The 26,919-nt window shown below is 46.2% G+C and overlaps 1 long non-coding RNA gene across 1 annotated transcript; it reads right to left on the reverse strand.

Moving 5' to 3' along the window:
* Window positions 1-8,480: 8,480 nt before the first annotated feature.
* LOC143783441 (uncharacterized) lies at window positions 8,481-21,845 on the reverse strand. Its single transcript, XR_013217172.1, has 5 exons — window positions 21,605-21,845; window positions 13,438-14,172; window positions 9,684-9,732; window positions 8,915-8,939; window positions 8,481-8,739 (listed from the first exon to the last, which is right to left on the reverse strand). It is a non-coding gene; the product is annotated as an uncharacterized LOC143783441 (long non-coding RNA).
* Window positions 21,846-26,919: the final 5,074 nt, after the last annotated feature.

The following is a 26,919-nucleotide window of genomic DNA, read 5'->3' on the forward strand; positions in this document are numbered from 1 at the left end:
GCTGATGCAGTGTCAGTATCAGTGGTTCGTCTCTCAGTCGCAGCCAGGTCACCCGGTGTCTGGATTCGAATGACAACTTTGGTTGCAAGCTCAGTAGCAGCAACAATGCGCACAGTGGTGATGGTAGCAGAATCTGTCAGGTCCGAATTAGTCATGGTTGGGACAGCAGGAGGCGCCACTACAGGCCCGCATCGTTGGATGTTCCGAGCGCACCATCCTTGCGCACTCCGGTGGCGAGTGTAGGTCACCTGGTCCCCCTTACATAGCAATGGATCGTCACATCTGTTGCAGGACGGGGTCTTCACATTGTAACTGGTAAAGAAGATGTCAGTCGGTAGTCCAGGTTCTTGTATCGAGCCCCAACCCCGTTTCGGGTGAAAGGCTAGTACAGTCCCCTGTTTTACCAAGTCTTTCTTACTGCGTGCAGTTGTTGGGTTCTGTGCTTTTGGTGAGTCACTTTGTTCTGTCTCTTTTCGGTTTTTCCAGTGTAGGATTAAGCACTGTTTATACTGTTCCCAGGTGAGCGCAGCAATACTGAGGCCCTCTTGTCTGGTCCGGTCTGGTCCAGTCCTCGGGGTATCCCATTGGAATATCACCCCTTCCGAGCTCACATCTAGTGGTTCCCCCATAGTTGTCGGTAGCGGAGGCACCAGCTTCTCCATGGTATCGGGGGTTATCACCACCAGCTCAGCTGAGAGGAAGCGGTTACTGTCGGGGCGGGGAACGTTCACGGGAGCAGGATCGGTCGGTGGGGCAGGGGCACTTTCCATACCTGCGTCTGATGTGGTTCCACCGATGCCGATCTGTTCCACTGACGAGGACGCTGGAGTCGGCAGCGGCTCGGACCGCGGTTCTTCCAAGGCGTCCCTCCGGCACGGCTCCGACTTCCATTGCTTCACATCTGCTGGCTCCGTGTCCGGGATAGGTTGACTCGGCTCCTCCGCCGGCGGCTCCAAGAAGTTCGGGTCCTTCAGCTGCGGTGGGTTCGGGTCCTCTTCTGGCCGGTGGGGATAACCCGGGATCACTTCGCCATCGCTCAGGTACTCGCTGGTCACCTTTGCTGTCTCGAAGTCGGCAGCTGCACATACACCTGGCTCCGCCATTTCTTGGGGGTCGAGCTCCTTCTTGTCTTGGTTCCCGCCGTTGCAAATCAGGGGGCGGTTCTCCTCTGCTTCGGGGCAGGTCGTCATCTTGCAGCAGTAGTCGGAGGGGGCGGTCGCCACTTTTGGCGCCGCTTTGATAGTCTCCTCCCATGGCATGCCCTTCTTCTTCTTCTGCGCTCCTTGTGGCGCTGCAATGGCGGCGGTTTTGGTGGGAACTTTCGGCGGCGATGGCAATACACAGTCTTTGCAATAAATCACGGTTCAAGCACAATTCAATCACTGTTCCAAGGCACACATGACCTGATTCTTCAGGCTTAAGTAGATCCTGTTCGTGACGCCAAGTTTGGAGTGCCCCCAGACACAGGGCCGCAGGGTACTCGGTACCGGGCCTCTCTGTCTCGGTCTTGGGGTTGTCACGGTGGCCTGACCCGGTCCGTGACCCTGCTAAGGGGTGTCCAATTAAAGGTGGTGGTGAGTGGTGCGATGAAATAACTGAGGACACAGGGTTGCAGTCTCTTTACCTCTTTACTGAAGGCTTCGGTATCCGCAATCCAGAGCACTGCTGACAGGGCTGGCTGAGACCGGCCGGTCCGAAGGCACATCCAGAGTTCCCTTTGCAGGTGGAAATCAGTACCTACCTACTAGCGCCTGGGTGTTGTAGTACTTCCCTGCTGAGCACCAAGGGATAGTCCTCACAACTGTTGTGTATGTTTCTGATGTTCTTTCTCTCTCCGTCCCCCAGATGATATGGATGGGACGCACCCATATGACGGGGTAGGCCTGGAGCTATTTTATAGGGACCCTAGAGACGCCCCTCTCCCACAATTTGCCTCCGTTGTCTTCATTAGGTGATTTAGGTGAGACAGCCAACCTATAATTAACTGTCCTGCCGTTGGTTTGAAGTAATGCTTAGAGCCCAATACTTCCTCGGCGTTCCGGCCACCGGCTACGCGCCTCAGTAGGATGTTGCCGACCTCGGGGCACGACTCCTACTGGTTCTTTCGCCTTTGTGCTGTGATCTCGTTTCTCACTTCCCCACAATAAACCTCGCTTCTTGTCCTTTCTTAAGATACCGCCGCAATGTAGTGCAGGCGCGGTTCCGTAACGATCTGTCCTGTTCGCTAGGCCACTGTCAGGATCCCACCCCTGACAGGGACCCCCCTGAATCTTCCCAAGCAACCTCTTCTCTCACTAGGTGTTGCCTGGGCAAAACCCAGTCAGCTTCTCTCTAACTTCCTATCCAGCCCCAAGTTTTACCCAAGTGTGAGGAGTGGCCTAATACATAGAACCCCTTTCTCCCCCTGGTGGCCAGAGTGTGAAGTGTAATGTGTGACTGTGATACCTGGTCAGGTGAATTCCTTTAGTGCAATCAGATGTACCATCACTCCCCTTAGTGGCAGAGCGACGATACTGCAACGACCAGGTCTCTGGGGCGCTCCATATAGTATGCACACATATAGTATACAGGTGTGTAGGGGCGGCTGGTCAGGGCTAGTAACTGTTCAGGGCTGCCTTGCTCTCTGGTAACTCATTGGAACTGTATCACCCATTAAATGAAATGCGGGTCGCATGAGAGAATATACGCCAGTGTGAGCGAACCCTTATTTTGCATATATACACTGCACAGTAGCATTTCTTCTGTCCTGTATGCTGGGTGTAATTCTCAGTATTTGTATTATTCTCTTTATGTACATTGCACAGTACCACTTTTCCTTTATATATACTGGGTGTAATTCTCCCAGTACCTGTATTTTTCTGTATATACTCTGCACATTACCACTTCTCCTGCCCTGTATATCTATAATATAACGCTGGGAGCGTCACTCTGTCCGAAGCCTTTATAGACTGCGCAAGCGCAAGCGCCGGCGCAGTCTGGACCCCACAGAGTGACGCTCCCAGGAGATCGCGGTATGCGTAAGCGCTGAATGCACACCGCGATCTCCAACGGAGAAGCAGGGACGAGCCAGGAGGGTGAGTATGCAATACTTACCTGTCCCGTTCCACCGACGCGATTCCGGGCCATGAATGTCCCCCTGCTCCCGGAATCGGCGCCTGCGCAGTCCGCGCTTTCCAGCGCCATTTTCTTGAAGACACACTGCGTGTCTTCAAGAAAATGGCGCCGGAAAGCGCAGACACCTGTGACGTTCAGTTCACAGGGTGCGATGACGCGCTTAATGCGCGCCGCTCTCTGACTGAACAGTCACAGCCAGAGGACCCGGAAGACGGAGCGGCGGAACAGGGGACAGGTAAATATAGCAAGTGCCGGGGGCCCGAGCTAGCGGCGACTCCGGCACCTGACCCCCACAGCGCGCCGGTGTCCCCGCCTGCTCAGGCCCCCAGCACAGCCGCCCGCACTCTCACCACCGCCACGCACAGCCGCCCGCACTCACCACCGCCACGCACAGCTGCCCGCGCTCACCACCGCCACGCACAGCCGCCCGCGCTCACCACCGCCACGCACAGCCGCCCGCACTCACCATAGCCACGCACAGCCGCCCGCACTCACCACAGCCACGCACAGCCGCCCGCACTCAGCACAGCCACCCGCACTCAGCACAGCCGCCCGCACTCAGCACAGCCGCCCGCACTCAGCACAGCCGCCCGCACTCACCACCGCCACGCACAGCCGCCCGCACTCACCACCGCCACGCACAGCCGCCCGCACTCACCACAGCCATGCACAGCCGCCCGCACTCACCACAGCCGCCCGCACTCAGCACAGCCGCCCGCACTCAGCACAGCCGCCCGCACTCAGCACAGCCGCACTTGGGCAGTAGAGCCGGAGAGAGAAAGATGGGAGCAACATATGGCAGAATGGAAACAGGAACAGGCAGAATGGGTGCAGCACATTACAACAGAATGGGGGCACAGGATGGGAGCAGCACATGACAGAATGGGGGCACAGGATGCGAGCAGCACATGACAGAATGATTGCGCACGATGGGAGCAGCACATGACAGGATGGGGGTGCAGGATGGGAGCACATGACAGGATGGGGCGCAGGATAGGAGCAGCACATGACAGGATGGGGGCACACACATGACAGGATGGGGGTGTAGGATGGAGCAGCATATGACAGGATGGGGGCGCAGGATGGGAGCACATGACAGGATGGGGATGCAGGATGGAGCAGCACATGACAGGATGGGGGCGCAGGATGGGAGCACATGACAGGATGGGGATGCAGGATGGAGCAGCACATGACAGGATGGGGGCGCAGGATGGAGCAACACATGACAGGATGGGAGAGCAAGATGAGAGCAGCACATACCAGGATGGAGGCCATATACCAATATAAATGCTCGCCACCCGGGCGTAGAATGGGTTCAATAGCTAGTATATCTAATATATAAAGCTGAATGTGTGTATGTGTGTATGTGTGTATGTCCGGGATTGGCATCTGAACCGTCGCAGCTACAGCCACAAAATTTTGCACAGTCACACGTCTGGACCCCGAGATCGTCATAGGCTATGTTGTGAGGCAAAATTTTAACCCCGCGCTTTCCAATTCACCAAACAATTTTGCCCCTATCTACATAATGGGGAAAAAGTGAAAGGAAAAGTGTTGGAGGCGTCGCAGCTACAGGCACAAAATTTTGCACAGTCACATGTCTGGACCCCGAGAGCGTCAAAGCTATGTTGTGAGGTGAAATTATAAGCCCGCTCTTTCCAATTCACCAAACAATTTTGCCCCTATCTACATAATGGGGAAAAAATGAAAGGAAAAGTGTTGGAGGCAAATTAACAGCTGCCAGATGTGAACAAGGGGGACTTAAAGAATGAGAGCGATGGCGCCAAAGAGTATATACTGTACAGTTGCTAAGGTGGGGCCCCGACATGGGATAATCACCACACCACCACAGGGATATGAACACACACACAAAATGCGCCACACACTACCACGTGCTCGAACACATATACCACCCTCAGCGCACATTTCACCACACATACACCAACCTCGCCACATAAAAGTCGAAACACAAAAGTCGCCGCTCAAAACTCGCCACGCGCAAAACTCTCCACATGCAAAACTCGCCACACGTGCAAAACTCACCTCATGGAAAACTCGCCACACGCAAAACTTGCACATGCGGAAAAATTGCCACATGCACAAAAGTTGCAACACATGCAAAAGTTGCCTCACACAAAACTTGCACATACTCAAAAGGCACCACACATAAAACTCGCCACGCGCAAATCTCGCCATGCGCAAAACTTGTTGCACACAACTTGCTACACTAACCTGTCACATGCAACTCGACACACAAAAAGTTGCTACACGCATGTCGCCACACAAAACTCATCTCACAAAAGTCGCTACATGCATCTCGCCAGACGCATCTCAACACACACAACTTGACACACGAAACTCACCCTAAAACACACACAAGTCTGGTATTATCCTTCAAAAATAAAAATCTGATTGATAAGCAGACAAACTACAAGAGCAACAAATGTACCATATAGGAATCCGGCAGCTGTCAGTCACATGACCAGTCTATTATGTGTATGTGTGAGCTAATATATACTGCCAGGGGGTGGGCTTACTGTTGGCTGGGGATTTATCAGGCTGCCAATTTAGCTTACAAATACTGAGGTAAAAATACTGACCAAATAACGTGTGAACGAGGTCTAATACAGGAGGAGATGACATACAGATATATACTATATACAGGAGGAGATGACACACAGGTATATACTATTTACAGGGGAGATGACACACAGGTATATACTATATACAGGAGGAGATGACACACAGATATATACTATATACAGGAGAGATGACACACAGGTATATACTATATAGAGGAGGAGATGACATACAGGTACATACTACATACAGGAGGAGATGACATACAGGTATATACTATATACAGGAGGAGATGACACACAGGTATATACTATATACAGGAGCAGATTACCTACAGGTATATAGTATATACAGGAGATGACATACAGGTATATGCTATGTATAGGAGAAGATGACATACAGGTATATACTATATACAGGAGGAGATGACACACAGATATATACTATATATAGGTGAGATGATACACAGGTATATACTATATACAGGAGGAGATGACATACAGGTATATACTATATACAGGGGAGATGACACACAGCAGGTATATACTATATACAGGGGAGATGACATACAGGTATATACTATATACAGGAGATGACATACAGGTGTATACTATATATAAGGGAGATGACAAACATGTATATACTGAGGTGAAAATGAGAGGTGTGAGGTGAAAATGAAAAGGTGTGAGTGCAAAATGAGAGGAGTGAGGGAAAATAGTGGAGTGATCGGAAAATGACAGATGTGAGGTCGAAATGACAAGTGTTAGGGGGGAATGAGAGGAGTGAGGGGGAAAATAAGAGGAGTGAGGGGGAAAATGAGAGGTGTGAGGGAGAAAATGAGAGATGTGAGGGGGAAAATGAAAGGTGTGATGGGGAAAATGAGAGGCGTGATGGGAAAATAAGAGAAGTGAGGTGCTATAACTAACCACAGATATTTACTATGCCCAGGCAACGCCGGGCTCTTCAGCTAGTATATATATATATATATATATATACACAGTGGGGAAAATAAGTATTTGATACACTGATGATTTTTTTCCACCTACAAAGAATGGAGAGGTCTGGAATATTTATCGTAGGTACACTTCAACTGTGAGAGACAGAATCTAAAAATAAAAACCAGAAAACCACATTGTACGATTTTTAAAGAATTAAATTGCATCTTATTGCATGAAATAAGTATTTGATCACCTAACAACCATCAAGAATTCTGGCTCTTACAGTCCTGTTACTTTTTCTTTAAAAAGTCCTCCTACTCGTCATGCATTACCTGTATTAATTTCACTTGTTTGAACTTGTTACCTGTATAAAATACACCTGTAAACACAATCAATCACACCTCAACCTCTCCACCATGGTCAAGACCAAAGAGCTGTCTAAGGACACCAGAGACAAAATTGTAGACCTGCACAAGGCTGGGATAGGTAAGCAGCTTGGTGAGAAGGCAACAACTGTTAGCACAATTATTAGAAAATAAATAGAAGAAACACAAGATGACTGTAAATCTTCCTCGGTCCGGGGCTCCATGCAAGCTCTCAACTTGTGGGGTAAGGATGATTTGGGAAAGGTCAGGAACTAAATGGGAGGACCTGGTCAATGACCAGAAGAGTGATGAGAGCATAGTCTCAAACATTACCATTAGAAACACATTACGTCGTCATGGATTAAAATCCTGCAGGGCTCGTGAGGTCCTCCTGCTCATGCCAGCACATGTCCAGGCCCGTTTGATGTTCTCCAAGGACCATTTGGATGATCTGGAGGAGGCATAGGAGAAGGTCATGTAGTCAGATGAGACCAAAATATAACTTTTTGGTATCAACTGCACTCGCCATGTTTGGAGGAAGATGAAGGATGAGTACAACACCAAGAGCACAGTCCCAACCATGAAGCATGTTGGGGGAAACATCATACTTTGAGGGTGCTTTTCTGCAAAGGGTACAGGACAACTGCACCGTATTGAAGGGAGGATGAATGGGTTCATGTACCAGGAGATTATGGCCAACAATCTCCTTCTCTCACTAAGGCCATTCAAGATAGGTCGTGGCTGGGTCTTTCAGTGTTACAATTACCCAAAATACACAACCAGGGCACTAAGGAGTGGCTCTGTAAGAAGTCTTTCAAGGTTCTGGAGTGGCCTAGCCAGTCTCCAGATCTGAACACGATAGAAAATGTTTGGAGAGAGCTGAAACTCAATGTTGCCTAGTGACAGCCCCGAAATCTGAAAGAGACAGAGAAGATCTGTATGGAGGAGTGGGCCAAAATCCCTGCTGCAGTGTGTGCAAACTTGGTCAAGAACTACAGGAAACATCTGACCTCTGCAATTGCAAAACTAAAGGTTTCTGTATCACATATTAAGTTCTGTTTTTCTATTGTATCAAATACTTATTTCATGCAATAAAATGCTAATTATTTATGTAAAAGTCATACAATGTGATTTTCTGGATTTTTTTTTAAGATTCGGCCTTTCACAGTTGAAGTGTACCTATGATAAAAATTACTGTTCTTTGTAGGTGGGAAAACTTGCAAAATCGGCAGTGTAGCAAATAATTATTTTCCTCACTTCATTTATACTGTATATATCTATAATATAACGCTGAGAGCGTCACTCTGTCCCACCACTTTATATTAATAGATCAAGGGAATCAATATCGTCTTGATTTGGACAGTCCTCAGAAAAAAACAGTTCTATAAATTGATCAATCTGAGGGCAAAAGATGAATATACAGAATATATCTTTATTTCATTAATTAATTCTTCAGGAAAAAACCAAGATCTTCGACCAGACATACAGAGTGCCAACGTTTCGGCCTAAAACGGCCTTTTACACGGCAATTTATCTATAAACAAGTCACAATACACAGAATGAAAATAAATATCACATTACAGATATTCGTAACATGGTCGAGATAACAAATCAGAAGTAAATACCAACATACTTGTGTTGCTATAAATAAACAATGCAAAATGCTACTAATAGTAGTAATCATCATCAGGGGGGATATTCTCCTCGAGGTAATAGAGATAAATCTCTTATCACTCCTATTGCTGAAGAGAAAATAAGCGAAGGAAAAGAAAAAGAAAAAACATAACATAAAAATTGCAAATTGCAAATCTATATAGTTATAGGTCCATATAATACTCCAGGAAAATGGATAATAGTCCTAGGGAGTCAGAGTCAGTCCAGTGGATAACATAAGAAAAAACAAGGTCCATGGTTTACCTGTATGTCGATATAGGAAATGGTGCTGTAAAGATAGAATATATAGCCATAAGTGCATGGAACAAAGGAAAAATGGTGAGATAGGTACAGAGAGAGCACTAAACATACCTGGAGAATCGGAGATATAGGAAAAATATGATGTAGGGCAACCCGGAAACTGCCGGCAACGTGCGTGGTGTGCTAAGAGGCTGGTGCTGCGCCTATTTATGGCGTCAGTAATTAGAGCGGCCGGAAGAAGGGAAAGAAACACTAATGGACAACTGCGCATGCGTGAATCCTCAACACCGCGCTTGCGCAATGAGAAGAAAACGGACGGAAGTGAGGCAACCGGAGCTAGCGGCTAAGATGTAAATAAATAAAACATTGGTGAAACAAGAGAAGGTGTCTCCCAATGTAAACAAATATGTTCGCTTGCGCTGTGAGAACTAAAGGGCAAAAATAGAGAAAAAAGAAAAAAACATCAAACATAAGCAAAATAACGATGTCGCGCTTGCGCAATGGAGAGAACAGGCAGAGGTGGGACAGGGAATGTCTCCCAATCCAGATATGTGTGCGTTGTGCTATGGGGACAGGAAGGACAGAAATAGGAGCGAATCATGGCAAGATCAATTAAGAGATATAAGTGTGTAAGACGGCTTCCGTATATAATGATATACTAAAATGGATATTAATGGGATTTATCTATCCATGAAGCAAGGAAAAAAAGAAAAATAAGGGGAGAATGAAAGAAGAGAAAAGAAAAGAAAAAGAGAACTAGAAACCCACAAACCTGTATAAGATCAAGATATCCAGCAAGTGAAAAAATCACTGGACTAAGTCTGAAAGAGAAAAAAAACCATAATGTTAAGACCATGTAGCAAAAGTTGAACAGAACGCTAAACTAATGTATAAGAGTATAATATCCCTCACTGTAAATAATAAATTCAGTTCAGTCTCGTATACACTAGAGAGTAGACCCACTAATATAAATATATCGCTAATAAAATACCTCATACTCCCTATTTAAACCATTGGGTTCCAAGGTTTGGAGAGTGTGAATCCAATAAGCCTCTTTCTCCTTAAGCTTAGAGATCCTATTTCCTCCTCTTCGAGCTAAAGGTATACTGTCAATGATCTGATATCTTAGCTGAGCTATATTATGGTTGTGAGAGGTGAAGTGGGCTGGTATGGGCAGCATAAGTCTCTTGCACCTAATTGTAGACTTGTGTTGAGAGATACGGTCTCGGATATGTTGGGTAGTTTCACCAACATATCCGAGACCGCATGGACATTTAATGAAATAAATGACATAGGTAGAATCGCAGCTGTAAAAGTTGCGAATAGGAAACTGTTTACCAGATCTTGGATGGGTGAATGTGTCCCCTCTAGTAATATTCGAGCATTGGAGACAATGGTGACAAGGAAATGTCCCCCTCCGTATTGTTGTTAAAAAAGATTGTCTCATTACAGTTTTAGAGCTCCCAATATCGGCTGAGACCAGGAGGTTACGTAAATTTGGAGGTTTTTTATGGCACATCAGTGGAGGAACAGCAAACTCGGGGATATCGGGATATGATTGTCCTAATAATGACCAATGTTTATGTATAATCCCATGAAATACCCGCATGAAGGGATGGTGAGTATTCACAAAGGCCATTCTCTTGGGTCGTTTTGCAATAGGAGGTGCAGTAGCAGCAGGAGGTACCAAAAGGGTATCCGGATATCCTCGATTGCGAAATTTAGTGGCCATATCATTAAGCCTCAATGTACGTTGTAAACTATCAGAAACGATCCTATTAATTCTCTGAAACTGTGACTTCGGGAGAGCCCTGGTGATGTGACGGGGGTGACAACTTGAAAAAAGAAGTAAGCTATTTTTGTCAGTCAGTTTAACATAAAGATCGGTAGATAACGATCCATCTTCGTTAATGATGACCCAAGTATCCAAAAATGCAATAGATCTATGATCGTATTGAATAGTAAAAGTCAGTTTGGCCACACTGTTATTAATAGTGTGATGAAAAGACATAAGAGATTCAATATCTCCACTCCATATAAGGAAAATGTCGTCTATATATCTCTTCCACAGTATGCCATACTGTTGGAAGAGAGAATGTGTATACACAAATTTGGATTCGAAATCTGCCATAAAAATATTGGCGTAAGGTGGCGCTACATTGCTGCCCATTGCAGTACCATTCTGTTGAACGAAAAAATCATCCTCAAAAAGAAAAAAGTTTTTTGTTAAAACAAATGTCAGAAGTGAAATACAAAATTGTTTCAAATCAGGGTGGAATTGGGTCGTATTGTTCAGAAAATTTTCCACAGCCTGGATACCTTTGCTGTTGTCAATATTAGTGTACAGACTATTTACATCTAATGTCACCAAATAACAATCAGAGACATCCATACGTAGGTCCCTAATATGGGACAAAAATTGGGAGGTATCACCACTTTATAGACTGCGCAAGCGCTCCCAGCGATATATTATAGCCACAGTGTCCGTTAAAGAAAAATGGCGCCGGAAAGCGCCGACTGCCCTGGTGACGATTTCGGCGTCACGATAACGCCCCCTAATTCCGCCGCATGAATGTCCCCCTGCTCCCGGAATCGATATCCTCCTGCTCCCGGAATCGGTGCCTGCACAGTCTGCACTTTCCGGTGCCATTTTCTTGAAGAGACACTGCAGTGTGTCTTCAAGAAAATGGTGCCGGAAAGCGTGGACTGCGCAGGCGCCGATTTCTGCGTCATGATCCCACCCTCTCATGACATTGCGGCAATCGGCGCCTGCGCAGTCCGCGCTTACCGGTGATGCAGCCCAGGAGATCGTGGTATGCGTAAGCACTGAACGCATACCGCGATCTCCGACGGAGAACCACGGACGTGCCAGGAGGGTGAGTATGCTATATTCACCTTTCCCCATTCCACCGCTCTGTCTTCCGCGTCCTCTGCCTGTGACGTTCAGGTCAGAGGGCATGATGACGTGAACAGTGTGCGTCGCCCTCTGCTTGAACAGTCACAGCCACAGGACCCGGAAGACTGAGCGGCGCGCAGTGGTGGAACAGGGAAAGGTGAATATAGCAAGTGCTGGAGGCCTGAGCCAGCGGCGACTCTGGCACTTGACCCCCATAGTGCGCCGGTGTCCCCACCTGCTCAGGTCCACGGCACTCAGCGCACAGCGACGAGAGGTGAGTATGTCTTTTTTTTTTTATCGCAGCAGCATACGTGGCATATTTTACTATCTTATGGGCCATCAGCCTTTATGGAGCAGCGTACGGGGCATATGGATGGGAGCAGCACATAACAGGATGGGGGTGCAGGAAGAGAGCAGATGGGAGCAGCACATAGGATGGGAGCAGCACATGACACGATGGTGCCGCAGGATGAGAGCAGCACATGACAGGATGGGGGCGCACGATGGGAGCAGCTTATGACAGGATTTTGGTGCAGGATGGGAATACATGACAGGATGAGGGCTCAGAAAGAGAGTAGCACATGACAACATGGCGCACAAAATAGGATGGGGCACAAGATGGTAGCAGCACATACCAGGATGGAGACCATATACCAATATAAATGCTCACCCGGGCATAGAACGGGTTCAATAGCTAATATATATATATATATATATATATATATATATATATATATATATATATCCCAAACGGAGGCCCGATGCTATCGCATTGGGAGGGCAGTAATGTCATGATGGGGGCAGGCTTTGCAGCGTTGAGATTCTCTCCCCCCCATGTGCTCACCCACCTATCCACTCTCTTTTTCCCCATGTGCCGTCTTCCCCCCGTCTGTGCTCTCTTCTTTGACCTGTCTACCCCATGTGCTATCCCCCTTGTCTGCTGTCTCTCCTTCCTGTGCTGTGTTCTCCCCTCATGTGCTGTCCTGTTTGAGCTGTCTCTCCCCTGTGCTCTGTCTCTCTCACCCCTGTGCGCTTTCTCTCTCCCCTATCTGCTGTCTTCTCCTCTCATGTCATCTCGCCTTTGACCTGTGTACCCCATGTGCTCTCGTACATGGTCAGACACAGACAATTTTTAAAATAAACTTTCGTTCGTGGGAAAACCCCTTTAATGTGACCGGCTTCCTGTGCCTGTAGACATGTCGTTCATCTGCCCCCAGGATCAGCCGAATGATTCACTACGCCTGCGTGGAATTCACGCAGGCGCAGTAAATCAGACTGCCGCCATCTTTGTAAAACCAACACACAAAAAAAGATGATATTTTGGTCCAAATTGCTCAAAATATACCAAACTTTATTTTATAAAATTACAGACACAGTTGAAAGGGAATGGAACACAAAACCATAACCTTATAGAGATGCTGTGCAAAAAGGAGGTGCGTCTCCCTGGGCATCTAGTAGTGGACATATAGTGATGACTAGCCTCTCTAGTATATAATACCATAACACCAAAATACACAGAGCCAGCCTATATATAAATAGATAAATAGCCCACTATCCACTATGATCACTTCTCGGAGTTGTTACTATTCTGAGATATATATGAATAGATACAAATAGTCAGTACAATCACCTTCTAGTAGCTATGATCAAGATGTCCTGGGGGCGCGCCTCCACCCCAACGTGCGTTTCAGAGAAGCACCTTTGTCAGGGGGCGCCATCTTTGTGCAGACAGATAGCAGCGATCACATTAAAAGTGTGCATGTGTTCCTCCTGTACAAAGATGTGGTGGTCAGTGAATCATTCAGCTGATCCCGGCAGCGGCGTGTTTGCGCCGGTGTTCTGCTGGTGGTACCGCGCAAGAGGCTGCGCACGACGTATACAGTGTGTGTGTGGTGCGTACAGTGTATACAGTGTGTGTTTGGTGCGTACAGCATATACAGTGTGTGTGTTGTGCGTACGGCATATACAGTGTGTGTGTGTGTGTGTGGTGCGTACAGTGTATACAGTGTGTGTGTGTGTGTGTGTGGTGCGTCCGGCATATACAGTGTGTGTGTGTGGTGCGTATGGCGTATATAGTGTGTGTGTGTATGCTGCTCATGGCGTATACAGTGTGTGTTTGTGTGTGTCTGTGGTGCGTAAGGCGTATAGTGTGTGTGTGGTGCGTACGGCATATACAGTGTGTGTTTGTGTGAGTGTGTGTGGTGCTTACGGCGTATACAGTGTGTTTGTGTGTGTGTGGTGTATACGGCGTATACTGTATGTGTGTGTCTGTGTATGTGGTGCGACAGTGTTCCGCTGGTGGTACTGCGTCCAAATATGGAGGTCGAGAACTTCTGCCTCTTGGAATTCTGGGATCCGGACACATCTGGATGGAACAGGATGTGAAGACATTACAAGGTAAGTATATATTAAGATATATACTTACATACAGTGCCTACAAGTAGTATTCAACCCCCTGCAGATTGAGCAGGTTTACACATTTGGAATTAACTTGGCATTGTGACATTTGGACTGTAGATCAGCCTGGAAGTGTGAAATGCACTGCAGCAAAAAAGAATGTTATTTCTTTGTTTATTTTTTTTTTAAATTGTGAAAAGTCTTTTCAGAGGGTCATTTATTATTCAACCCCTCAACCCACCAGAATTCTGTTTGGTTCCCCTAAAGTATTAAGAAGTAGTTCAGGCACAAAGAACAATGAGCTTCACATGTTTGGATTAATTATCTCTTTTTCCAGCCTTTTCTGACTATTTAAGACCCTCCCCAAACTTGTGAACAGCACTCATACATGGTCAACATGGGAAAGACAAAGGAGCATTCCAAGGCCATCAGAGACAAGATCGTGGAGGGTCACAAGGCTGGCAAGGGGTACAAAACCCTTTCCAAGGAGTTGGGCCTACCTGTCTCCACTGTTGGGAGCATCATCCGGAAGTGGAAGGCTTATGGAACTACTGTTAGCCTTCCACGGCCTGGACAGCCTTTGAAAGTTTCCTCCCGTGCCGAGGCCAGGCTTGTCCGAAGAGTCAAGGCTAACCCAAGGACAACAAGGAAGGAGCTCCGGGAAGATCTCATGGCAGTGGGGACATTGGTTTCAGTCAATACCATAAGTAACGTACTCCACCGCAATGGTCTCCGTTCCAGACGAGCCCATAAGGTACCTTTACTTTCAAAGCGTCATGTCAAGGCTCATCTACAGTTTGCTCATGATCACTTGGAGGACTCTGAGACTGACTGGTTCAAGGTTCTCTGGTCTGATGAGACCAAGATCGAGATCTTTGGTGCCAACCACACACGTGATATTTGGAGACTGGATGGCACTGCATACGACCCCAAGAATACCATCCCTACAGTCAAGCATGGTGGTGGCAGCATCATGCTGTGGGGCTGTTTCTCAGCCAAGGGGCCTGGCCATCTGGTCCGCATCCATGGGAAGATGGATAGCACGGCCTACCTGGAGATTTTGGCCAAGAACCTCCGCTCCTCCATCAAGGATCTTAAGATGGGTCGTCATTTCATCTTCCAACAAGACAATGACCTGTCATGATTCTCAATGGCGAGAGAACATAGCCCAGCATATATGAGAACTAGCTCTTGGAAGATGGAAACTATACTGACCATGAACTAAACCTGCCGCACAACTAGAAGTGGCCGGGTAGCATGCCTACGTTTTTTTATCCCTAGATGCCCAGCGCCAGCCGGAGAACTACCTAATCCTAGCAGAGGAAAAGACAGTCCTGGCTCACCTCTAGAGAAATTTTCCCAAAAGGCAGACAGAGGCCCCCACATATATTGGCGGTGATTTTAGATGAAATGACAAACGTAGTATGAAAATAGGTTTAGCAAAAATCGAGGTCCGCTTACTAGATAGAAAGAAGACAGAAAGGGCACTTTCATGGTCAGCAGAAAACCCTATCAAAACACCATCCAGAAATTACTTTAAGACTCTAGCATTAACTCATAACACCAGAGTGGCAATTTCCGCTCACAAGAGCTTTCCAGACACAGTAACGAAACAGCAGCTGTGAACAGGAACAAAATGCAAAAACACACAAGGACAAAAGTCCAACTTAGCTGGGAGTTGTCTAGTAGCAGGAACATGCACAGAAAGGCTTCTGATTACATTGTTGACCGGCATGAAACTGACAGAGGAGCAAGGTTATATAGCGACTCCCACATCCTGATAGGAGCAGGTGAACAGAGGGGATGATGCACACAAGTACAATTCCACAAGTGGCCACCGGGGGAGCCCAGAATCCAATTTCACAACAGTACCCCCCCCTCAAGGAGGGGGCACCGAACCCTCACCAGAACCACCAGGGCGATCAGGATGAGCCCTATGAAAGGCACGGACAAGATCGGAGGCATGAACATCAGAGGCAGTGACCCAAGAATTATCCTCCTGACCGTATCCCTTCCATTTGACCAGATACTGGAGTTTCCGTCTGGAAACACGAGAGTCCAAGATCTTTTCCACAACGTACTCCAACTCACCCTCAACCAACACCGGAGCAGGAGGCTCAACGGAAGGCACAGCCGGTACCTCATACCTGCGCAACAATGACCGATGAAAAACATTATGAATCGAAAAGGATGCAGGGAGGTCCAAACGGAAGGACACAGGGTTAAGAATCTCCAATATCTTGTACGGGCCGATGAACCGAGGCTTAAACTTAGGAGAAGAAACCCTCATAGGGACAAAACGAGAAGACAACCACACCAAGTCCCCAACACAAAGCCGAGGACCAACACGACGACGGCGGTTGGCAAAAAGCTGAGTCTTCTCCTGGGACAACTTCAAATTGTCCACCACCTGCCCCCAAATCTGATGCAACCTCTCCACCACAGCATCCACTCCAGGACAATCCGAAGATTCCACTTGACCGGAGGAAAATCGAGGATGAAACCCCGAATTACAGAAAAACGGGGACACCAAGGTGGCAGAGCTGGCCCGATTATTGAGGGCGAACTCCGCCAAAGGCAAAAAAGCAACCCAATCATCCTGATCCGCAGACACAAAACACCTCAAATATGTCTCCAAGGTCTGATTAGTCCGCTCGGTCTGGCCATTAGTCTGAGGATGGAAAGCAGACGAAAAAGACAAATCTATGCCCATCCTAGCACAGAATGCCCGCCAAAATCTAGACACGAATTGGGTCCCTCTGTCAGAAACGATATTCTCCGGAATACCATGCAAACGAACAACATTTTGAAAAAACAGAGGAACCAACTCGGAAGAAGAAGGCAACTTAGGCAAGGGAACCAGATGGACCATCTTAGAGAAACGGTCACACACCACCCAGATGACAGACATCTTATGAGAAACAGGCAGATCCGAAATAAAATCCATCGAGATGTGCGTCCAAGGCCTCTTCGGGATAGGCAAGGGTAACAACAATCCACTAGCCCGAGAACAACAAGGCTTGGCCCGAGCACAAACGTCACAAGACTGCACAAAGCCTCGCACATCTCGTGACAGGGAAGGCCACCAGAAGGACCTTGCCACCAAATCCCTGGTACCAAAGATTCCAGGATGACCTGCCAACGCAGAAGAATGAACCTCAGAGATGACTCTACTGGTCCAATCATCAGGAACAAACAGTCTACCAGGTGGGCAACGATCAGGTCTATCCGCCTGAAACTCCTGCAAGGCCCGCCGCAGGTCTGGAGAAACGGCAGACAATATCACTCCATCTTTAAGGATACCTGTGGGCTCAGAATTACCAGGGGAGTCAGGCTCAAAACTCCTAGAAAGGGCATCCGCCTTAACATTCTTAGAACCCGGTAGGTAAGACACCACAAAATTAAACCGAGAGAAAAACAACGACCAGCGCGCCTGCCTAGGATTCAGGCGCCTGGCAGACTCAAGGTAAATTAAATTTTTGTGGTCAGTCAATACCACCACCTGATGTCTGGCCCCCTCAAGCCAGTGACGCCACTCCTCAAAAGCCCACTTCATGGCCAAAAGCTCCCGATTCCCAATATCATAATTCCGCTCGGCGGGCGAAAATTTACGGGAAAAAAAAGCACAAGGTCTCATCACGGAGCAGTCGGAACTTCTCTGCGACAACACCGCCCCAGCTCCGATTTCAGAAGCGTCGACCTCAACCTGAAAAGGAAGAGCAACATCAGGCTGACGCAACACTGGGGCGGAAGAAAAGCGGCGCTTGAGCTCCCGAAAGGCCTCCACAGCATCAGGGGACCAATCAGCAACATCAGCACCCTTCTTAGTCAAATCAGTCAATGGTTTTACAACATCAGAAAAACCAGCAATAAATCGACGATAAAAGTTAGCAAAGCCCAAAAATTTCTGAAGACTCTTAAGAGAAGAGGGTTGCGTCCAATCACCAATAGCCTGAACCTTGACAGGATCCATCTCGATGGAAGAGGGGGAAAAAATGTATCCCAAGAAGGAAATCTTTTGAACCCCAAAAACACACTTAGAACCCTTCACACACAAGGAATTAGACCGCAAAACCTGAAAAACCCTCCTGACCTGCTGGACATGAGAGTCCCAGTCATCCGAAAAAATCAGAATATCATCCAGATACACAATCATAAATTTGTCCAAATAATCGCGGAAAATGTCATGCATAAAGGACTGGAAGACTGAAGGGGCATTTGAAAGACCAAAAGGCATCACCAAATACTCAAAATGGCCCTCGGGCGTATTAAATGCGGTTTTCCACTCATCCCCCTGCTTGATTCGCACCAAATTATACGCCCCACGGAGATCAATCTTAGAGAACCACTTGGCCCCCTTTATACGAGCAAACAAATCAGTAAGCAGTGGTAACGGATATTGATATTTAACCGTGATTTTATTCAAAAGTCGATAATCAATACACGGCCTCAAAGAGCCGTCTTTCTTAGACACAAAGAAAAAACCGGCTCCTAAGGGAGATGACGAAGGACGAATATGTCCCTTTTCCAAGGACTCCTTTATATATTCTCGCATAGCCGCGTGTTCAGGCACAGACAGATTAAATAAACGACCCTTAGGGTATTTACTACCTGGGATCAAGTCTATGGCACAATCGCACTCCCGGTGCGGAGGTAGTGAACCAACCTTGGGTTCTTCAAAAACGTCACGAAAGTCAGACAAGAATTCAGGAATCTCAGAGGGAATAGATGATGAAATGGAAACCAAAGGTACGTCCCCATGAGTTCCTTTACATCCCCAGCTTAACACAGACATAGCTCTCCAGTCGAGGACTGGGTTATGAGATTGCAGCCATGGCAATCCCAGCACCAAAACATCATGTAGATTATACAGCACCAGAAAGCGAATAACCTCCTGGTGATCCGGATTAACACGCATAGTCACTTGTGTCCAGTATTGTGGTTTATTACTAGCCAATGGGGTGGAGTCAATCCCTTTCAGAGGTATCGGAGCCTCCAATGGCTCCAAATCATACCCACAGCGTTTGGCAAAGGACCAATCCATAAGACTCAAAGCAGCGCCAGAGTCGACATAGGCGTCCGCGGTAATAGATGACAAAGAACAAATCAGGGTCACAGATAGAATAAACTTAGACTGTAAAGTGCTAATTGAAACAGACTTGTCAGGCTTCTTAGTACGCTTAAAGCATGCTGATATAACATGAGTTGAATCACCACAATAGAAGCACAACCCATTTTTTCGTCTAAAATTCTGCCGCTCGCTTCTGGACAGAATTCTATCACATTGCATATTTTCTGGCGTTTTCTCAGTAGACACCGCCAAATGGTGCACAGGTTTGCGCTCCCGCAGACGTCTATCGATCTGAATAGCCATCGTCATGGACTCATTCAGACTCGCAGGCACAGGGAACCCCACCATAACATCCTTAATGGCATCAGAGAGACCTTCTCTGAAAATCGCCGCCAGGGCGCACTCATTCCACTGAGTAAGCACAGACCATTTGCGGAATTTTTGGCAGTATATTTCAGCTTCATCTTGCCCCTGAGACAAGGACATCAAGGCCTTTTCCGCCTGAAGCTCTAAATGAGGTTCCTCATAAAGCAACCCCAAGGCCAGAAAAAACGCATCCACATTGAGCAACGCAGGATCCCCTGGTGCCAATGCAAAAGCCCAGTCTTGAGGGTCGCCCCGGAGCAAGGAAATTACAATCCTGACCTGCTGTGCAGGGTCTCCGGCAGAGCGAGACTTCAGGGACAAAAACAATTTGCAATTATTTTTAAAATTTTGAAAGTGAGATCTATTCCCCGAGAAGAATTCAGGCAAAGGAATTCTAGGCTCAGACATAGGTGCATGAACAACGAAATCTTGCAAATTTTGTACCTTTGTGGCGAGATTATTCAAACCTGTAGCTACACTCTGAAGATCCATTTGAAACAGGTGAACACAGAGCCATTCAAGGATAAGAAGGAGAGAAAGAGAGGAAGGCTGCAGTATAGGCAGACTAGCAAGTGATTCAATTAAGAGCACACTCAGAACTAGAGGAAAAAAAAATAAAAAAAAAAAATTGTAGCAGACTTCTTTTTTCTCTCCTTTCTCAGCCAGTAATTTAACCCCTTTTTTTTTTTGGGCCGGTCAAACTGTCATGATTCTCAATGGCGAGAGAACATAGCCCAGCATATATGAGAACTAGCTCTTGGAAGATGGAAACTATACTGACCATGAACTAAACCTGCCGCACAACTAGAAGTGGCCGGGTAGCATGCCTACGTTTTTTTATCCCTAGATGCCCAGCGCCAGCCGGAGAACTACCTAATCCTAGCAGAGGAAAAGACAGTCCTGGCTCACCTCTAGAGAAATTTTCCCAAAAGGCAGACAGAGGCCCCCACATATATTGGCGGTGATTTTAGATGAAATGACAAACGTAGTATGAAAATAGGTTTAGCAAAAATCGAGGTCCGCTTACTAGATAGAAAGAAGACAGAAAGGGCACTTTCATGGTCAGCAGAAAACCCTATCAAAACACCATCCAGAAATTACTTTAAGACTCTAGCATTAACTCATAACACCAGAGTGGCAATTTCCGCTCACAAGAGCTTTCCAGACACAGTAACGAAACAGCAGCTGTGAACAGGAACAAAATGCAAAAACACACAAGGACAAAAGTCCAACTTAGCTGGGAGTTGTCTAGTAGCAGGAACATGCACAGAAAGGCTTCTGATTACATTGTTGACCGGCATGAAACTGACAGAGGAGCAAGGTTATATAGCGACTCCCACATCCTGATAGGAGCAGGTGAACAGAGGGGATGATGCACACAAGTACAATTCCACAAGTGGCCACCGGGGGAGCCCAGAATCCAATTTCACAACAATGACCCAAAGCACACAGCCAAGAAAACCAAGGCCTGGTTCAAGAGGCAAAAAATCAAGGTGTTGCAGTGGCCTAGTCAGTCTCCTGACCTTAACCCAATTGAAAACTTGTGGAAGGAGCTCAAGATTAACGTCCACATGAGACACCCAAAGAACCTAGATAACTTGGAGAAGATCTGCATGGAGGAGTGGGCCAAGATAACTCCAGAGACCTGTGCCGGCCTGATCAGGTCTTATAAAAGACGATTATTAGCTGTAATTGCAAACAAAGGTTATTCCACAAAATATTAAACCTAGGGGTTGAATAATAATTGACCCACACTTTTATGTTTAAAATTTATAAAAATGTAACTGAGCAACAAAACTTTTTGGTTTGTAAGATTTATGCATCTGTTAATAAATCCTGCTCTTGTTTGAAGTTTGAAGGCTCTAACTTATTTTCATCTTATTAAACCTGCTAAATCTGCAGGGGGTTGAATACTACTTGTAGGCACTGTATATATATGACCTGACCTCCACAGTCACCAGACCTGAACCCAATCGAGATGGTTTGGAGTGAGCTGGACCGCAGAGTGAAGGCAAAATGGCCAACAAGTGCTAAACATCTCTGGGAACTCCTTCAGGATTGCTGGAAGACCATTCCCGATGACTACCTCTTCAAGCTCATCAAGAGAATGCCAAGAGTGTGCAAAGCAGTCATCAAAGCAAAAAGTGGCTACTTTGAAGAACCTAGAATATAAGACATAATTTTAGTTGTTTCACACTATTTTGTTAAGTATATAATTCCACATGTGTTAATTCATAGTGTTGATTCCTTCAGTGTGAATGTACAATTTTCATAGTCATGAAAATACAGAAAAAATCTTTAAATGAGAAGGTGTGTCCAAACTTTTGGTCTGTACTGTATATATATATACACTAGATGGTAGCCCTATTCTAACGCATCGGGTATTCTGGAATATATATGTAGTTTATTTATGAAGATTTTAGAATAATACATTGAATACACCGGATTCGGGCGCGACCAATTAGCGAAGCGTGGTTCAAATACCACGCCAATTCGTGGCCGGACTGCGCCTGTCGCTGATTGTTTGCAGCCGGTCACATAGTATATAGCACAGCCACGTAGTATATAGCACAGCCACGTAGTATATAATAGCCCATGTAGTATATAGCACAGCCATGTATATAGAAAATGACTCAGTCTAAATTCCGTACCAAGCAGCAAATATTAACATGGTCTTGAACATTATTTGATGAAGAATATATCTCTGTGCTAAAGCTCATAAGAAATCCTTTAAGGCAGATAAATAGTATATTATACCCGGATAAATAGAGCTGAAACCACCATAAAAGCACAAAAAACGATTAGGAAATGTTCTCTATCAGTGCTTACCCGTCATAAGTGCCGCTGTGGGAACGCCCCGACGCGCGTTTCGCAACTCACGTGCTTTCTCAAGGGGAGTGTGTGTCCCATCCTCACCTTACCTCCTTAAAAACCCCTTGTGATTTTCCAATTTGCCAATGATGTTCGCATGTGGGAACGCCATATTCAGCCCACACCTGCATCGGGTCCGGCACTCAAGTTCCGGCGCACAGCCACGTAGTATATTGCACAGCCACGTAGTATATTGCACAGCCCAAGTAGTATATTGCACAGCCCACGTAGTATATTGCACAGCCCACGTAGTATATTGCACAGCCCACATAGTATATTGCGCAGCCACGTAGTATATTACGCAGCCACGTAGTATATTGCACAGCCCACATAGTATATTGCACAGCCCACGCAGTATATTGTACAGCCACGCAGTATATTGCACAGCCACGCAGTATATTGCACAGCCACATAGTATATAGCACAGTCACGCAGTATATAACACAGCCCACGTAGTATATGGTACAGCCACGTAGTATATTGCACAGCCCACGTAGTATATTGTACAGCCCACATAGTATATTGCACAGCCACGCAGTATATTGCACAGCCACGCAGTATATTGCACAGCCACGTAGTATATTGCACAGCCACGCAGTATATTGCACAGCCACGTAGTATATTGCACAGCCCACGTAGTATATTGCACAGCCCATGTATTATATTGCACAGCCATGTAGTATATTGCACAGCCACGTAGTATATTGCACAGCCCAAGTAGTATATTGCACAGCCCACGTTGTATATTGCACAGCCACGTAGTATATTGCACAGCCCACATAGTATATTGCGCAGCCACGTAGTATATTATGCAGCCACGTAGTATATTGCACAGCCCACGTAGTATATTGCACAGCCCACGCAGTATATTGTACAGCCACGCAGTATATTGCACAGCCACGCAGTATATTGCACAGCCACATAGTATATAGCACAGTCACGCAGTATATAACACAGCCCACGTAGTATATTGTACAGCCACGTAGTATATTGCACAGCCCACGTAGTATATTGCACAGCCCACATAGTATATTGCACAGCCACGCAGTATATTGCACAGCCACGCAGTATATTGCACAGCCACGTAGTATATTGCACAGCCATGCAGTATATTGCACAGCCACGTAGTATATTGCACAGCCCACGTAGTATATTGCACAGCCCATGTATTATATTGCACAGCCACGTAGTATATTGCACAGACCACGTAGTATATTGCGCAGCCACGTAGTATATTACGCAGCCACATAGTATATTGCACAGCCCACGCAGTATATTGCACAGCAACGCAGTATATTGCACAGCCACGCAGTATATTGCACAGCCACATAGTATATAGCACAGTCACGCAGTATATAACACAGCCCACGTAGTATATTGCACAGCCACGTAGTATATTGCACAGCCACGTAGTATATTGCACAGCCCACGTAGTATATTGCACAGCCCACATAGTATATTGCACAGCCCACATAGTATATTGAACAGCCCACGTAGTAAATTGTACAGCCACGCAGTATATTGCACAGCCACATAGTATATTGCACAGCCCATGTAGTATATTGCACAGCCATGTAGTATATTGCACAGCCACGTAGTATATTGCACAGCCCACGTAGTATATTGCGCAGCCCATGTATTATATTGCACAGCCCATGTATTATATTGCACAGCCCACATAGTATATAGCACAGCCCACGTAGTATACAGCAATGTGGGCATCATATACCTGTTAAAAAAAGAATTAGAATAAAAAATAGTTATATACTCACCCTCCGTTGGCCCCTGGATCCAAGCGAGGCCTTTACCAATGCTCCTCGCGCGCTCCGGTCCCAAGAGTGCATTGCGGTCTCGCGAGATGATGATGTAGCGGTCTCTCGAGACCGCTACGTCATCATCTCGTGAGATCACAATGCATGGAGTGGTCACCGGAGAGTTGCGAAGAGCGGGAAAGGTCTGTTCCTGATCCAAGGGGCCAACGGACGGTGAGTATATAACTTTTTTATTTTTTAAATTATTTTTAACATTAGATCTTTTTACTATTGATGCTGCATAGGCAGCATCAATAGTAAAAAGTTGGTCACACAGGGTTAATAGCAGCGTTAAAGGAGTGCGTTACACCGCGGCATAATGCGGTCCGTCAACGCTGCCATTAACCCTGTGTGAGCGCTGACTGGAGGGGAGTATGGAGCGGGCACTGACTGCGGGGAGTAAGGAGCGGCCATTTTGCCGCCGGACTGTGCTCGTCGCTGATTGGTCGTGGCTGTTTTGCCGCGACCAATCAGCGACTTGGGACTTCAGTGACAGACAGACAGACAGAAAGACAGACAGACAGACAGAGAGATGGAAGTGACCCTTAGACAATTATATAGAAGATATATATATATATATATATATATATATATATATATATATATATGTGTATGTATGTATGTATATATATATATATATATATATATATATATATATATATATATGTATATATATATATATATACTGCCCATGGTGTAATTCTCAGTATCTGTATTATTCTGTATGACAAGCTGTAAGTGTATGGAAACCGAGGACATAACACATGTTGCTAAGATATGCAAATGACCAAGAAGAAAAGGTGTAGGCCATACAGGAAGGATCGCCATACAATAACTCACATAGTATCAAATTTTATTAGGTACAAAAACACACAGAGACCATTAAAAACATTTAAAAATGTCACACATGTGACATACCCATAAATCAAACCAGCTTATGATAAAGCTGTGCAAAAAAAAACTATTTTACATGTGTGCCCAAAAATCAATAAAACAATATTTGAATAAACAGCATACCATCAAATATACATATAGCATTAACCCCTAAAAGTAAAAAATAGGGGAACAGATATGAATGGCCACCCGACTAGAAAGCTAGTCATAGAATAGAGTAAATAACAGCTACGGCTTTACCCTCAATATGAAAAATAATCAGATTTGTTAGCATATTTACCCAGCCATGGAGGTAACCTAAGTAAAGTTGTTAGATAAAAGATCAGGTTGCACCAATAAGCTAAAGGTCAATACAAACCTATAGCACCCACTGAACTGGTAAACTGCTGTGACCAGCATGAGTTAGCAAAAGGCAGCCAACGGAGAACACATGTTAAAGATAGGGGCAAGGAGAAGCACCCGACGCGTGTCGCCTACTCAAGGAGGCTTCTGCAAATGATCACATTTTCAAGCTCCTTGCTAAAATCTATGGCATGTAGAAGGGGTTAGTGATGAGCGAGTATACTTGTTGCTCGGGTTTTCCCGAGCACGCTCGGGTGGTCTCCGAGTATTTATGACTGCTCGGAGATTACGTTTTCATCGCCTCAGCAGCATGATTTACAGCTATTAGCCAGCTTGATTACATGTGGGGATTACCTAGCAACCAAGCAACCCCCACATGTACTCAGCCTGGCTAGTAGCTGTAAATCATTCAGCTGCCGTGATGAAAACGAAATCTCCGAACACTAACAAATACTCGGAGGTCACCCCAGCGTGCTCGGGAAAACCCGAGCAACGAGTACACTCGCTCATCACTAGAAGGGGTATAAAAGCCAGATGAAAAGCAATTTTTTTCTAGCTACATGAAACCTCAAAAACCTTACTATGCCAGCCGTGGTTGCCACCAGGAATTTCAGGGCCCGATACTGGCAAGCTTTTCAAGCCCCCTTGAGTTTCTGCCCAGCTCTGCCTCCACCCTGGAAAACTTGCACAATCCTACCTCCCACTTTTGGAAAAACTCTACTTCTGCTCCAAGTCCTCACCAATCACACATTAACAGTTCCTATTGAACACCGTATCACATGCATAGCCATCAGGTTTTGTTTTGGCCAAAACATTTTTAAGCTGCCACCACGACAAGGTAGACTTCTGCTTGAGGATCCACATGTGAATTGGCCCTAATAATAATAATTATTATTATTTATTTATATAGCAGCATTGATTCCATGGTGCTGTACATGAGAAGGGGTTACATACAAATTACAGATATCACTTACACTAAGCAAACTAACAATTACAGACTGATACAGAGGGGCGAGGACGCTGCCATTGCGAGCTTACCAGGATGGTGGTTAAGGAGACAATAGGTTGAGGGTTGCAGGAGCTCCAGTGTTGGTGAGGTGGTAGCTCTGGTAGTGGTGAGGAGGCAGCGGGGTCAGTGCAGGCTGTACGCTTTCCTGAAGAGGTGGGTTTTCAGGATCCTTCTGAAGGATCTGAATGTGGTTGATAGTCGGACGTGTTGGGGCAAAGAATTCCAGAGGATGCGGGATATTCGGGAGAAGTCTTGGAGGCGGTTGGGTGAGGAGCGGATAAGTGTGGAGGAGAGGTGGTCTAGGGAGGACCGGAGATTACGTGAGGGAAGATATCGGGAGATTAGTTCAGA

Source organism: Ranitomeya variabilis, chromosome 6, assembly GCF_051348905.1.
Source record: "Ranitomeya variabilis isolate aRanVar5 chromosome 6, aRanVar5.hap1, whole genome shotgun sequence".
In the NCBI taxonomy this organism is placed as follows: Eukaryota; Metazoa; Chordata; class Amphibia; order Anura; family Dendrobatidae; genus Ranitomeya; species Ranitomeya variabilis.